At 37.4% G+C, this 14,732-nt stretch overlaps 1 long non-coding RNA gene across 1 annotated transcript in view; it reads left to right on the top strand.

The window, feature by feature from the left end:
- Positions 1 to 11,655, top strand: part of LOC131509339 (uncharacterized) — a 37,899-nt gene extending 26,244 nt beyond the window's left edge. Inside the window, exons 2-3 of the long non-coding RNA XR_009260440.1 lie at positions 3,970 to 4,036; positions 11,501 to 11,655. This is a non-coding gene — a long non-coding RNA (uncharacterized LOC131509339). The remainder of the gene's footprint in view (positions 1 to 3,969; positions 4,037 to 11,500) is intronic.
- The last annotated feature ends 3,077 nt before the right edge of the window (positions 11,656 to 14,732 follow it).

The raw sequence follows: 14,732 nt of genomic DNA, 5'->3' as shown, positions 1-14,732 counted from the left end.
GACTAGGTCTTTGGTGTTATACCTCAAAAGCCATCACCATATCCAAGGTCATCTAGATATTCTCTTACATTATCTTCCAGGAGCTTTATAATTTTGCATTTTATATTTAGGCATGTGATTCATTTTCAGTTAATTTTGAAGAATGTAAGGTCTGTGTCTAGAATCAACTTTGTGTATGTGGATATTCAGTTATATTAAGATTTTATTTATTTATTTATTTATTTATTTATTTATTTATTGTGACCTATGCTTTTGTGATAAAAACTGTGAACGTCTGTGAGTGTCTGGATGGCAACCAACTCTTGATTTGGCTGAGGTCATGATCCCATGGTTTGTGAGTTCAAGCCCCGCATTGGGCTCTGCACTGACAGTGTGGAGCTTTTTTGGGATTCTCTATCTCTACTCCTCTCCTCCAAAAAATAAATAAATAAAATAAAATAAAAACTTGTTAAAGTTTCATTGCATTTATTTTTATTTTTTTAAGTTTTTTTTTTTTTTTTTTTTTTTTTTTTAATTTTTTTCAACATTTTTTATTTATTTTTGGGACAGAGAGAGACATAGCATGAACGGGGGAGGGGCAGAGAGAGAGGGAGACACAGAATCGGAAACAGGCTCCAGGCTCTGAGCCATCAGCCCAGAGCCCGACGCGGGGCTCGAACTCACGGACAGCGAGATCGTGACCTGGCTGAAGTCGGACGCTTAACCGACTGCGCCACCCAGGCGCCCCTATTTTTTTAAGTTTTTAAAATTTATTTTGAGAGATATATAGAGAGCAAGTGGGGAGGGGCAAAGAAAGGGGGAAACAGAATACCAAGCAGGCTCCCCATGCTGTTAGCATGGGGCTTGAAGTCACGAACCATGAGATCACCACCCGAGCCAAAATCAAAAATCGGATGCTTAACAGACTGAACCACCCAGGAGTCCCACATTTATTTTTAAAATGCATTGCAAAGTTAACAATAGGAACAGCCATCAAGGCCAAATCATCAAAAATCATAACTTCAACGTTTATGAAAAGAATACCCTTTCAGGTTTCCAGGGTTGCTAAATTAGTTAAGTGTCTGACTCTTGATTTTGGCTCAGGCCATGATCTCATGGTTTTGTGAGATCGAGCCCGACATGGGGCTCTATGCTGACAGCGTGGTGTATGGTTGGGATTGTCTCTCCCTCTCTCTTTGCCCCTCCCCTGTTCACTAGCACATATGCATGCATACATGTGCACCCTCTCTCTCTGAGAATAAACTTAAAAAAAAAAAAAAGAACATGCTTTATAAAAGCATCAGACAAATATACGACAGAACACTTTTATAGGAACCAGAAGAAACATTTCCCTATTACATTTTAAATTACGTATTACTAGAAAAATAGTGAATAGTGATTTCACCATTAACTTGGGTAGTATTAGTAATTATTAATCAGACAAATTTACACCTACACCTAAACCGACAAAATGCTGTCTGTAAATAGGATGGCAAGGTTCCTACAGTAAAACCCAAGCCACTGCTTTACAGAAATACTGAGAGAAAGGAAAGTGAGGAAATGAAATATCCAGCATGTTCATTCAGCCTCTAATTTAATAATTTATATATCTTAGAAGGTAAACATCTATCCTTTAAATGTGAAAAATGCACCTTTATCATAAAAAGATATGTGGTGTGTGTTATGCCCAGAATTCGTGATCCCCAAAGACCACTAGGGAGCCGAGTCTGATGCAAAAGCAAAAGAGCCTTTATTCGAGCTAGCTCGAGCTCAATCCCCTACCTGCACCGATGCAGCAGTGAGATCCTGGGGAGAGAGAGCGAGTTTCAAAAGGACAAAGGTTTTATTGGGGCCTAGGGGCAGGTGGTGAGGTAATGGCTGTGGCCTCAGCCAATTGGCTGGGTAAGGGTCCGAGTCCTGTTAGGCAGGTGGGGGGGCGGGGTTACTCAAGGGGAGGAGGTGTGGTCAAGGTGAAGGACACAGAACAAGATGGAGTCGGCGGGCATAGGCCTGCCCTTTCAGTGTGAAGGGCTAAGAGTTATTCTGATATTGTGATACATTAAATGTCTTTTCCTCAATAAGCAAGTAATATCCTTTTCACCATGCATTCTTAGGATGAAAAGTCAAAAGCTGTGGTGAGTGTGTGTGTGTGCACTCACATGCTCCCATGTGCATACACATGCTCTTTTTCCATGTATGTGATGAGGCAAATACAGAATTTTTTCCAAGACTTTGAGAAATGCCTATTTATACATCTTCCCAAATCAAGCACATGATGATATCCATGGGGCACCTGGAGGGCTCAGTTAAGCATCCGACTTCAGCCCAGGTGAGGATATCAGTTTTTGAGTTACAACCCTGCATTGGGCTCTGTGCTGACAGCTCAGAGCCTAAAGCCTGTTTCAGATTCTATGTCTCCTTCTCTCTCTCTGACCCTCTCCCACTCATGCTCACTCTCTGTCTCTCAAAAATAAATAAACATTATTTTTTTAAAAAAATAAGAAATACACCCAGAAATGAGAGGAACAAAAATCACTGGCAAAAAAACAAACAAACAAACAAAAAAAAAAAAACATGATATAGAAGAGAGTTAAGTATATGTGTGGAAAAGTTACATTCATTAAAGGATTTTTTTAATGTTTATTTATTTTTGAGAGTCAGAGACAGAGTGTGAGGAAGGAAGGGTCAGAGAGTGACAGAGAGAGAGAGAGAGAGAGAGAAAGAGAGAGAGAGAAGAGAAGAGAAGAGAAGAGAAGAGAAGAGAAGAGAAGAGAAGAGAAGAGAAGAGAAGAGAAGAGAAAAGCATCCAAAGCAGGCTCCAGGCTCTGAGCTGTCAGCACAGAGCCTGATGCGGGGCTCAAACTCACCAACCATGAGATCATGACCTGAGCCAAAGTCAGACGCTCAACCGACTGAGCCATCCAGGCGCCCAGGAGAAGTTACACTGATTAAAGTTTTCATGCTCCATGCACACATTATTTCAATAATTTGCCCATATTTTCTCTTTTCTGTCCTAGGTATATTATTAAAATAAGCAGATTTCCCTTTTTCTCTTTCCTTTCAACCCCTGATCCATTTTCCAGTCCCCCAGTGATTCCATGTCAGCATGCTGTTTTTAACTAGACAAATAGTACACAGATTTATTCCTACAGAAACAATCTCTGGTAAAATCATAGAGGGTCTGCTTGAATAATACCCAAAAGTTAACTGTGTGCTTTCCATTGGCCAGAAATAACTCACAGAAAATGAATCCACAAAGCAGTCAATGGAATAGTATAACCCTCTTAGGGGAGCCATTGTACTATTAGAGAAATCTGGTAGACAACCAGCCTTCATTTTACACACACACACACACACACACTGTACTGTGTTTGGTATAAACTCTGGTAAGAATAAGTCAGACTATTGATCTGTGAAAAGTTTTCATATGAAGTCACATAATGTTATCTTAATATTCTTTTCATCTACACTGTATCATGGTGGTAACATCTGACATCCGTTTACTGCAGTTGTAACAATGACAATGAACTGGATTGCAGTATTCTAAAAGGAGAATGAACTGACTCTTACACATAAATTGACATGCACTGGAAAGTTGTAATATGGATAACATGGAATAATATGGAAAATTGGTAATAAGGGATGTGTGTCTCTTAAACATCATCCCAGAATTTATTTCAGGGGGAAAAAAAATCTCACACTTTCAGTGCATACAGGATTCTGTATTTCTGATATTAACTATAAACATTAATCTGACAAATTTCTTTTACTAAAGTCACTTTGGAATTTGGTGGCAGGGTTAACACTAAGGGTATGAAAAATGAAGATGAAAATGAAATTTTTAGAAATAAAACTCTATTTGTCACATAGGAAAAATCATTAACTTTTCAAGTAAGAATGTTTGACTACTGTCATATCATGGTTCTGCCAACGTGAAGATTCATGGTTTTATGCTGACATGTTGTGTTCTAATTTTTGTGTTATTTTTAGGCATTCACGCACTTTTGAAACTTTCTATGAACGGATTTGGATCTAATGTCCCTGAAAACAAAGAAAGGTGATTTTTATGAAGGAAATCAGTACACAATTAAAAATGGGGACACATTCTCCATTTGCATCAATCCAATTTAAGTATGTCCCTTAAAAGAAAATGTCATTAAGAAGTAACAGTATTCTAGTGCAGGGATTTGGAAAATCTTTTCCCCTTCCAAAATGATATTGGAGGGAATTTCCAGACCTTTATTCCCTATTACACTTGATAGCTTTCTATCTTATCACCTCAAATTCCGATGTTTCCTAGCATATCTACACACTTAAACACAAACACACTAACTACTATATCTACATTGTGTTCTCTTTTGTCCCAGTCACATGTCTTACTTCATCTAATTTACAGATGGTTAGATTTTTTTTTTTTTCTCCTAATTCTGGGCAAGAGGCAGGATTTATCATGTCATGTCTGGACTGAGTGTGAAAAAGGGCAGAATGAAGGTGAAGAGAACATACCCACGCCTGGCACTCCTGTATGTCTCTATATTCTTAATGGGTAAGACAAATTAAAAAAAAAAGAAGATCAGAAGAAGATAAAAATGGAACCCCCTCTACACATCCCTTTCTCTCCATTTGTTAATAAGTATGAAGATTTTTTAAAATATCAGTGGTCTTCTGTGGGCTTCTGCATTCTCCTTCAAAGACAGGAGAGCAAAAAGGTAGTTGACTTCATTCTGTTCACGGAAGGAAACAGAATTAGAGTCTGGTGGGAGCAGGTAAAGCCAGGAGAGAGGGTAATCATGAGGCCAAATTCATGCCTCAAAGGAACACAAAAAGGATAAAAGTAAGATTCCTGGACAATGAACTGTGCTCCTAGTAGAGCCTTTTTCCCAGTCCACATTTCCACTTCTTCCCCAGCCCATGCAGACCCCTTATCCCAGATGTAGTACTACCAGCAATAGCTTAGAACTCATGATATGCCAAACACTGCAACCAGGCAATGTGTTCATATTCCAGTGTCAGGGCTGGGGTGTGACTGTGGCCACTGAGAACAGAATTTTGACTGAATATTTGTTTTGTTTGTTTGTTTGTTTGATTTTTTACAGTGTTCTTTATGCATGATACCTAGGCTAAACAGAACACTGTGGGTCTTAATGGAAACACAACCATCACCGACAACATTGTTTTATTCATTTGCTCAATAAGTATTCATTAAAGCATTGTAAGGATGTATTCCAACTTGCCAGCAAAAGAGAATAAAATGTTTCTTAAAGGACCACACGTTTCTTAAATTGGTGATTATCTGAATATGGGTGGGATTAAAATGTGTATTTCAAATTTATTAACTTTTCAACTTAGATAAAGGCTTAATGCTCACTTCCACAAAATGACAAAAGAATGAATTTCAATTATTTTAATCACCATAATTTATTTACTATGACTTCTCCAATTAGATGTGTTGGTTGAAGTCTTCTTACTTGTAAAGCATATATAATTTATATCCTAATTATTATTTTTTTTTTTTAAGTAGGCTTCATTCCCAGCATGGAGCCCAGTGCAGGGCTTGAACTCACAACCTAGAGATCAAGATCTGACCTAAGAGTCAGACACTTAACAAAATGAGCCACTCAGGTGCCCCTATACCCTAATTACTAAGACAACAGATTCCCTCTTTGTCTCTATCTATGTAGATAGATAGATAGATATACACAGACCAGATCTCTCTATAGATCTAAACTTACACATAGAGAATAGGCAGAAACAGAGATATCTCTATCTCGTAACTAATACATATCTTATATCTAATATATGTCTTATACCTTATATCTAAAGATATCTATCTTTCTAGAGATAGAGAACCTTTCATTTTTCTTAAGAATTAGGACACACACACACACACACACACACACACACTTAGCAATAGGGGTATAGGGGTGTGTGTGTGTGTGTGTGTGTGTGTGTGTGTACACATCTATCACCTCAAAAAGGAATACAAACAGGGAGAGTACTAAAGATTTCTGCCAAAAAAAATAATAAATAGAAAATGACATGATCTGAAAGGTACTTTCTCCCTATACAATTTTCATAAGATTTTAAATTCATAAAATACCTTCCTAATTTGAAGAAAGTAATACCGTTTTTGAGAAAGGCACTACACCAAAAAATTTATCTGAGTCCAGCTTCAGATACAGGGAAATATTAAGAAACATTTTACTGCTAATCACACAAAATTAACTTTCACATCTATAGTAAGTACCACATGATATTTAAAAATCTCTACACTACCAAAGAAATAAAACGTTATAATATTTAATGTTATTTAGTATTAAGATTTAATTTTTGTCAACGCATTTTTTAATTGAAAACACTTTTAAGAAGAAAGGAATGAATTAAGGAAAAATAATATTGAGATAGTTGAAGAACTACAGTGGGCAGTTGGAAGCAATAAGCTGAATTTCTGACTTCTCATCAATTTCTAATCAATTGTTTTGACTTTAGATATCGGAATACACAATATTTTAACATGAAAGAGTTTAGTTTAAAAATGTTTTGCATTTCTCATAATACCTTTAAATATAACATTTATATCTGTAATATGTACTTGATACACTGAACTGCAGAAAAATATTTTCTTGAACTCACTAAGGTAAGCATAAAAGGCTTTTATTTTGACAACTTCTATCCACAAAATTATCATCAAAATTGGAGGTATTTAACAGTGTGATACCAGCCTAGCCTATCGTTTACAAAGTAATAACCTGGCTATCATATAATCTTAACAACTTTCATATAGTATAAAAAGGCTCTTTTCTTGAAAATGATATTTACTTTGAGAACCGGTTTCTAAACAATTGCATTTTCCCATACAATTTAATTTATTCAGATACTTATTTCCAATTTTATTTTCCATAAGTAGACTATTAATTGTTTTAAATAGTGTTTCTAGAAAAACAAATTAGCTTTAAAAGACCCATAAATGGACATTCTTAGGTGACAGATGAGCCCTACTGTGTAATCCTTTGAACAAAGACATTTGCTAATTATTGTATGTGCACATTGTTTTAAAATTTATATTTTAAACACAGAATACAAACCAATAGGCTGTGATTTTTCAAGATAATTACATATTAAAATATAATAACAGTATATCTAGGAAAAAAACTTCTAAGAAGTGTTTTATTATTGTTGTTGTTGTTATGAAATGATCCATAATATGGAGATGTGGAAAACCCCTATTTTTCCAGTGGCCAGATGTTTTGAACCTGTGTTGACTGAACCATAAAAATGGCTGACTCTACCACTAAGGAAATTAAACCTGAAAGATATATTTCCTTGTTTTGTTCCTCTTGTTTTTTTCCTCTGAATTACTTGCTTTTGCTACAAACTTCAGAATCCTTTCTCTTATACTATAAAATTATGTATTGTATTAACCTCTCAAGTATGTGAACAAGACAGTCTAATCAGTTATGTGGCTGAAAAGTGATAAAGAATGCTGCACCATTATTTATTATTATTATTATTATTATTATTAATTAGTCCTGCATGATTTTAAAAGTTTAGATGTTCTAGAAAGGAAAAGTTGCACTGGGAACAAAATATACTTAGATGTACAGACAAGAAAGGTCATGTTTCCTAAAAAGACTCTACTTCCCACACTTGTATGATCTACCACTGAAACCCAGAAGTAGGGAAAAATACAAAAACAAAAAACAACTTAAAAAAGAAAAATTGGAAAATGTGCTTAAGTGTTGGAGAAGTTAGAGTCTGTCAGGAACTGACCAGATTTAGATATCTTAGTTACCAGGAATAACATTCCAACAAAAGTACTTGACAAAATACAATGACATTTCTGATAATTACCTGGAAAAATCAATTCTTGGTATGTTTAATACCTAAGAACATTCCTCCAACAGATTCAGCTTAATACAAAATTGGCTTTTGAAATTCTGAGAGGGCTGCAATGATGTATTCATCTGTGACACTAAATCACACCCTGTCAGCGCCATCTATCAGTTGCAATTTAAACTACAATGGAAAAAGACTAAATGCCTTTGACTGCAAACTACCAAAATAATTTCTTAAACCATGTAATACGAAACATTTTCTTTTGAACTCATCATTTTATATTTTTTCTATGGCTTCATAATAAATGATGTAGGTAGTTTCCAGTTAGTCAAAAGTATGTAGTCACATAATCCATGAATATATAGAGTCACATGTCACACAAAAATACAGTTTCCTAGACTAATTACTATTCAAAAATTCAATTATTTTCATCACAACCAACATTTTCTCCAGGACAATCACAGTTTGATCACATCTTTCTAACCGTGTTGGTTTGTCATGCAGTGAATATTCTATGTATCATTGGCTTTCTCTAGGGTCCAAATAAATCCTATCTTCTATGCTAGTACAGATATGAGCCCGACATTTAAAGGCACAAAAGGTTAGTCTTTATTTTTCTCTTGTGCTACTTGAAAATAAGTGAAATGAAACTTATTACTAAATCATTAAAGCATTATTACAAGATGTTTTCATACAGTTACTTGGTTTTGAGCCTGTGGAATGGGAAGCACAATATGGTAAATTGTGCCTTGAAGCCCTTGCTTTAGTTAAAACACATTAAACTCGGTCGTGGGCATGTGGTATACATAGGATTTTCTTTCCAAAACTAACAGTCAATTGGCTCCTTTCTCATTTCCTTCTCTCCTTGTCTTCTTCTTCCTCTTTCTCCTCCTCTTCTGACAGAACCAGAGAAATTATTGGAACATTTTGAAATAAATGTCCTTTTGGGGCCCAACATGTCTCTCTTTTCACTACACAATTAGAAAAGCAGAAGAGGCTATACAAACTCGAGAACCACTCCAAACTGTGAGGTCGAAGGGTAAGCAAGTTTCCAAGATGAACCACAAATGCTTCCCCATGGGTAATCGAATTGGCTTTGGCACTTGAATATACTTGAAAGATTGAAAAAGATAATTTTCTTATAAGCATAAACAATAAAAAGTTGTACACATGAGTTACTTGCCTCAAGGTATTTCTTCTTTCATATATAATGTCCATTATGTATTACAAATGAAATGAATGAAAAGAATACATGTTGGATCATAAAGTTGTATTTGGTTGACTTCTTCTTTAAAAACTTTATAAAGAAGTTTAAAGGCCCACAAATAATGTTCCAATTGTTTTCCTTTTAGAAAAAAAAGAGTATTCAGTTTGCACTTGTCCAGACCTCAGCCATATAAAGGTCTTTTCCTTTTTGAAAAGGAAGCTTTTTATACCCTTGGTTGACTTCACAAAAAACAATCTGGGACGCAAATGTAGGCAATTTAAACTAGTCATATGGGTGAAAATCTCTCTGTCTTCATCTCACTCAAAATATTACCTAAATGTAATCTGAACCATTTAGAGTAACTCTACTTAAACCGTGTTATGTTTTCAGTAGTAAAGACTGATAACTTGATAGTTCCCAAGGGTTTGATTCTTACAGTTTAAGTACAGAGTTGACATTGCAAGCTATTTTCTGAAAATCCCCAGGGCTATGTTAGAGATGAGATAAGTAAAGATGTATAGAGTGGTTTAAAAATTTGTGGGTATCTTCAAACCCAGTACTATTAGTCAACTTCCCTAAAGATTTATTCATTCTCACATAAATATCATCTTTTAATTGGTAATTAAAAGAGATAATGAAAATTTGGCTTCAAAGTTCTAAATATTTACATATGTATATATTAATTGTACTTGAATAAACCATTAAAAAACATTTCATAGGTATTATTTTTCTAGAGGTTCTCAGATCATTTTTTCATTCTCTAAACATAGAATTAGATTTTCATTACCAGAAAGGATCTCAGTTCAGGCCATCATAATTTATCCTCTGGAGTATGGTTCCCCTTCTTATCTATGTTGCTAACCTCAGTCTCACCATTCTTCCATTTATCCTTTCCACAGTTATTAGATTGATCTTTCTAAGGTGTTTACTACACCATCACTGCATAAAAATACAAGCTGGTCCTCAACAATGGTCTCTCATGATGACATTTCATATCCTTACCTCTCTATCTCAAACCCGAACTCAGCTACACTGATCAATGACTGTTATATTATTTTATTTTATTTTATTTTATTTTATTTTATTTTATTTTATTTTATTTTATTTTATTTTATTTTATTTTAAAGAGAGAGTGTGAGCGGGAGAGAGCAGGTGGGGGAGAGAGATGGGGGAAGGGAGGGAGAGAGAGAATCTCAAGCAGGCTCCATGCTCAGCATGGAGCCCGACATGAATCCCAATCCCACAAATCTGGGATCATGAGCTGAGCTGAAATCAAGAGCCAGGCACTCAACCAACTGAGCCACCCAAGCACCCCAACAGTTGTTTTAAAGATCTTGAGTTTGCATACACACACTCTTTCCCCCACGCAGTCCTATCCAAAATCTCGTACGTTGAGAGCATCCTCACTCATGTTTTAGTACCTACTAAAACGACTTTATGAGAATCTTTATTGACCTCTTGAACCCCTCTATCAGAATGCATGCCTGATTCATTTAGTAACCCTAGCACTGGATAATGCCTGACTAGAGACTGTTGATCAGTTTAAGTTCACTGAATAAATGAATGGATGACAGAATAAACAAATCAACTCAGTAGCTTTAGAAACAAGGAAACTGAGAGGTAGTTTAAGAGACTTGTCTAAGTCCACTCTTTGATTGAAAAAAAAATAGCACTATAACTCAGATGCCAATTTCATTCAGTGTTCCTCCCCTTCTTACATCTTGATACCTTTTCCAAAAACTTCTTAGTGTCAACAGCATTAATTTATGACTAAATCTTAATTACATACAACGTCCTGATAAGAATAAGATGCTATGTTTTTTTTTTCTTTTTATTTAAACAAACTATGAAATCTATAACAGTGCAATTTGAACACAGTAGCCTCTGCCCTATGCCTGAGAGAGACAGCACAGCTTTGGGAATTATGATTGAGTGACAGCCCTACCTATGAAGTAAGTAACCAGGCTGCCTACTTAGCCCTCTTTTCCATGGTTTCTTAAATAGTTGGGTTTTCCTGACTTTTTTTTCTTTTTCTAAGGTTGGAGAAGTACAGCCAGCTGGCTAGAATCTGCTTCCCATGTGTTCTTAATAACTTTTATTTCCCTAAGGGCTCGCCTATGCTTCTCAAACCTGGCTACACATGAGAATCACCAGGGTAACTTAAAAGAAAAAAAAAAAAAAATACCAACGTGTGAACCCATAACCAAAGATTCTGATTAAATTGGTCAGGGGTGGATCCTGGGCAACAGTAGGTTATAAAACCTTCCATCTGACTCTGATGTGTGGCTAGACCTGACCATCTCTACTTTTCAATTTTTCAGGAGAAATACCAGAATGGCATGACCTTTTATTCAGTCTGCACATCATTTCTGCACACTACTTCCAGGGCAGGGGATGTTGCATACTCAATATATACTGACTAGTCAAATGTGGAAAGAATGATGCATTTGAAAAGATTATTCCTTCCTTCTGTTTTAGGTTGGGAATGTGACTAGTCAGTAATGCCTGTGAGAACCAACTGGAAGAGAAGAAATTATTTATTCTTTACCATCAATATGTGACTGTGTCTTGAAATGAATATCCTGGAATCTGATTCAGACTTGATTTTGGAAACCCCTGCGCCCCCCCCCCCCCCCACCTCCTCTCCTCTGGAGCCTTAGGCATGTGGTCAAAGAATATGAGTAAGGAACAGGCAACCAATTCCCCTAATTTATCTTTAATTTCTGTTATTTCCTTACTGAACTCCCCTTCTCCTATATTAACTCTCCCTTCCATGGAATAGGTGATGTGATATAGGTCCTACAACCATGTTAAAAGTTAAAAACATATTGTTAGTATTTTAAACAGAATAAAAGAACAGCGATAGAAGAGATAATAGCATTTCACTTCACGACAGAAGAGATAATAACACTTTAGTGCTTTAGGCCTGCCTAATTAATGGTGCTTCTCCTGAGACATTAATTTTGGTGTTAGTGGAGGCTAAGGGAAAGGAGGTAGCAGCTAAAGTGCCAGTGATATTCTGAGGGTTCTGGACGCTGAAACCTCAAGTTCATATATACCGAGGGCTGGTGGCCAATTTCACCAATGTGTAAACTGATAAACAGAGAGATCTGATTGCAAATAAAATGCATTGTGTATTTGGCTTAATGACCATACCCTAGAATGAGCGACTAAGAATAGAGAGAATCCGGGTCGCCGCAGCCCAAGACGGACGCGGACCCATCTAGCAGGAAACAGCAGCGCGCCGGCCTCTCCTCCGTGACCGCGTGCGGACTGCTTGTCCCGGCCAACTACCACAACTGCACGAATCGACACGGCCCAGAGACGTACCTGGCGCACAAAAGTTCTCACGCTCCGCCGTACCACGGGATCCGCGCACCTTCGCCCACCTCTTGGCTGCTGTTGAGTGCTCCTACTGCCCCTTCCCCGGCTATAGGCGTGGTCCCCAGACACCTCAGGGATCACTTCCGCCTGGCGCACTGCCTTCTGGGGGAAGCCCCAGGCCGGAAGTCTGACTACGAGGCCCACGCTCGCCTGCGGGGCCTCTTGCCCCCTCCGACACCTTCAGCCAAGTGCTGAAGGAGCAACCCCTGGGCCTGGCCGATAGCAGCCCCAGTCCTGCCAACCCGTCTCCCGCCACTCCTCGGCCCACAGCATCTTCCCAGAGCCCCATGCTGTTGCCGTCCTCGCTGACGCCCTCTTTCCACTCGGACAAAGCCATGTAGAGGCCCCCACCCACCCCCACCACCACCCACCCCCGGCCAAGGGAACCACAGGTACTGCCATCTGTGCAACATCGAGTTCGTCAAGTTCACAGGGACTTATGTATGTTCACCTTCATCGTCCCCAAGAAGTGTTACTGTTCCTCGAAGGCCAGCGAATATGTGAAGTGAGTCACCCAACACAGAATGGACTGGGGGCCGCTTTCCATGCACCCCCCCACCCCCAACTTCTCTATCCAGGAACAAAGGCCAGCTTTACCACCTGCCGTGCTGTCCATTGCCACCCCGCCTGGACCCTTGGCACTTAAAGTTCAGTTTGATGAGCACAGCCTCAGTAGCCTGGAGTTGAAGGAGCACCTAAATTCCATTCGAATAACTAAGGAGAGTCTCCTCTGTTTATCTGAAACATTCATCGTATTTATTTATTTTTTATTTTTGGAGAGAGAGTGTGTGAGTCCGGGAGAGGGAAAGCGAGATGGAATCTTAGGCAGGCTCCATGTTCAGCCCAGAGCCCAGAGATCATAACCTAAGCTGCAATGGGTTCATTAAAATAACACTTTCCTTAAGTAATAAGAATAATAAAGAGTTCCAGAATGTAGATATCTATGCACTTTGATATTCTTTTGGTAAAAAAGAAATGTACCCTTGGATGGGAAAGTTTCCAAGGAGGGCTTTTCACCAAAAAGATCAGACTGTGGAAAGAACCACAGACTTGTGTGAGGCAGGAAGAGCAAGAAGAAAAGACAAGGAAAGCATTTTAAACGTTAATGATACTTCATAGCAGTAAGTTATTTTTATATAGTGTAGGTCAGAATATTCTTTACAGTAACAAAAATATTTTGTGTACTTTTAAAAGGCTTCATGCATACACTGGTAAAAAAAAACAAAAGAGAAAAAAATGCTGTCATTTTGAGGAATTATGATGATGATTGTTAATATTTATGTGCCAAAGCAATAACAACAAATGTTATATGGAAGATAACATTGAATTGTAAAAATATCATGAAATATTACTGTGCTTTTCATATGGACAAGTAAACCTAGGCTTAAATGATTAAATCACATATCTAAAGTCCTATAGCTGAAATGTGATACATGCAAAATGCAAAACCAAATCAGTCTTGTTTTAGAGACTGTGATCTTAACCACTCTGTTTTTTGATACTTAGAGGAAAACTTTTCCCAATTTCTGGAGTTAAAGAAGTGGAAAATTATCCAGACTAGTGGCAATGCAAACCATCTGAGAAGGGAGAGTCAGGGACAGGGAGTGTGGCTTTCTGAGAGACAGCATTTCATCACAGCTGGTATTCTTGGGAACCCTAGTAGAGACTCTGTGAAAAAGATTTAACATGAAAAAGATTTTGTTGATACTTCTGTGGAGGGTTGATTAGAAAAAGAAAGATAAGTCAGAAGACTATTTTGATAATTAAAATGAAATAAAGACATGTGGACTTCATTTATGGTTGTCAAGATTTGTGGAAGTTGGTAGAGGAGAAGTTACAGACAACTCTAAATTTTCGGACTAGTGGACTAAAGAATTATGGTGCCATTGGGAGCAATAGGAAAATTCAGAAGTGTCCATTATTTGATGACAGAAAGAAAAATAATTCACATTTTACTGGTGATAAAATCAAATTGTAAGCAAAGATGTAAGATCTTTTCTTATTCAACTGCATTGTCTGCCTGTTCTAGACAGATCTTCTGGGTATGTAGCTGAGAATGTCAACGTCAAATTTATATTTTGTGGTCTTTGTCTTGTTCTTTGGGGGTTGTGTCTTCTCATTTCTTATGCTTATTTCAATAGCTGGATACTACACTGTTATGCCCTGATATTCTGTCTTGTTTCCCACATGTATCCAAGGTCATGGAGACCTGTAACTTAACCCAGTGATTACAGTTTCTAACTAGCAGTAGTTCTTTGGTGCTTTATATATACTGGGATCTTTGCTTATTGACAGATATGCCTAATTCTCATGGTGCCATATTTTG

This window comes from Neofelis nebulosa, chromosome 4, assembly GCF_028018385.1.
Source record: "Neofelis nebulosa isolate mNeoNeb1 chromosome 4, mNeoNeb1.pri, whole genome shotgun sequence".
In the NCBI taxonomy this organism is placed as follows: domain Eukaryota; kingdom Metazoa; phylum Chordata; class Mammalia; order Carnivora; family Felidae; genus Neofelis; species Neofelis nebulosa.
The sequence above is the reverse complement of the archived record's forward strand: the minus strand, read 5'-3'. Positions and strand labels throughout refer to the sequence as shown.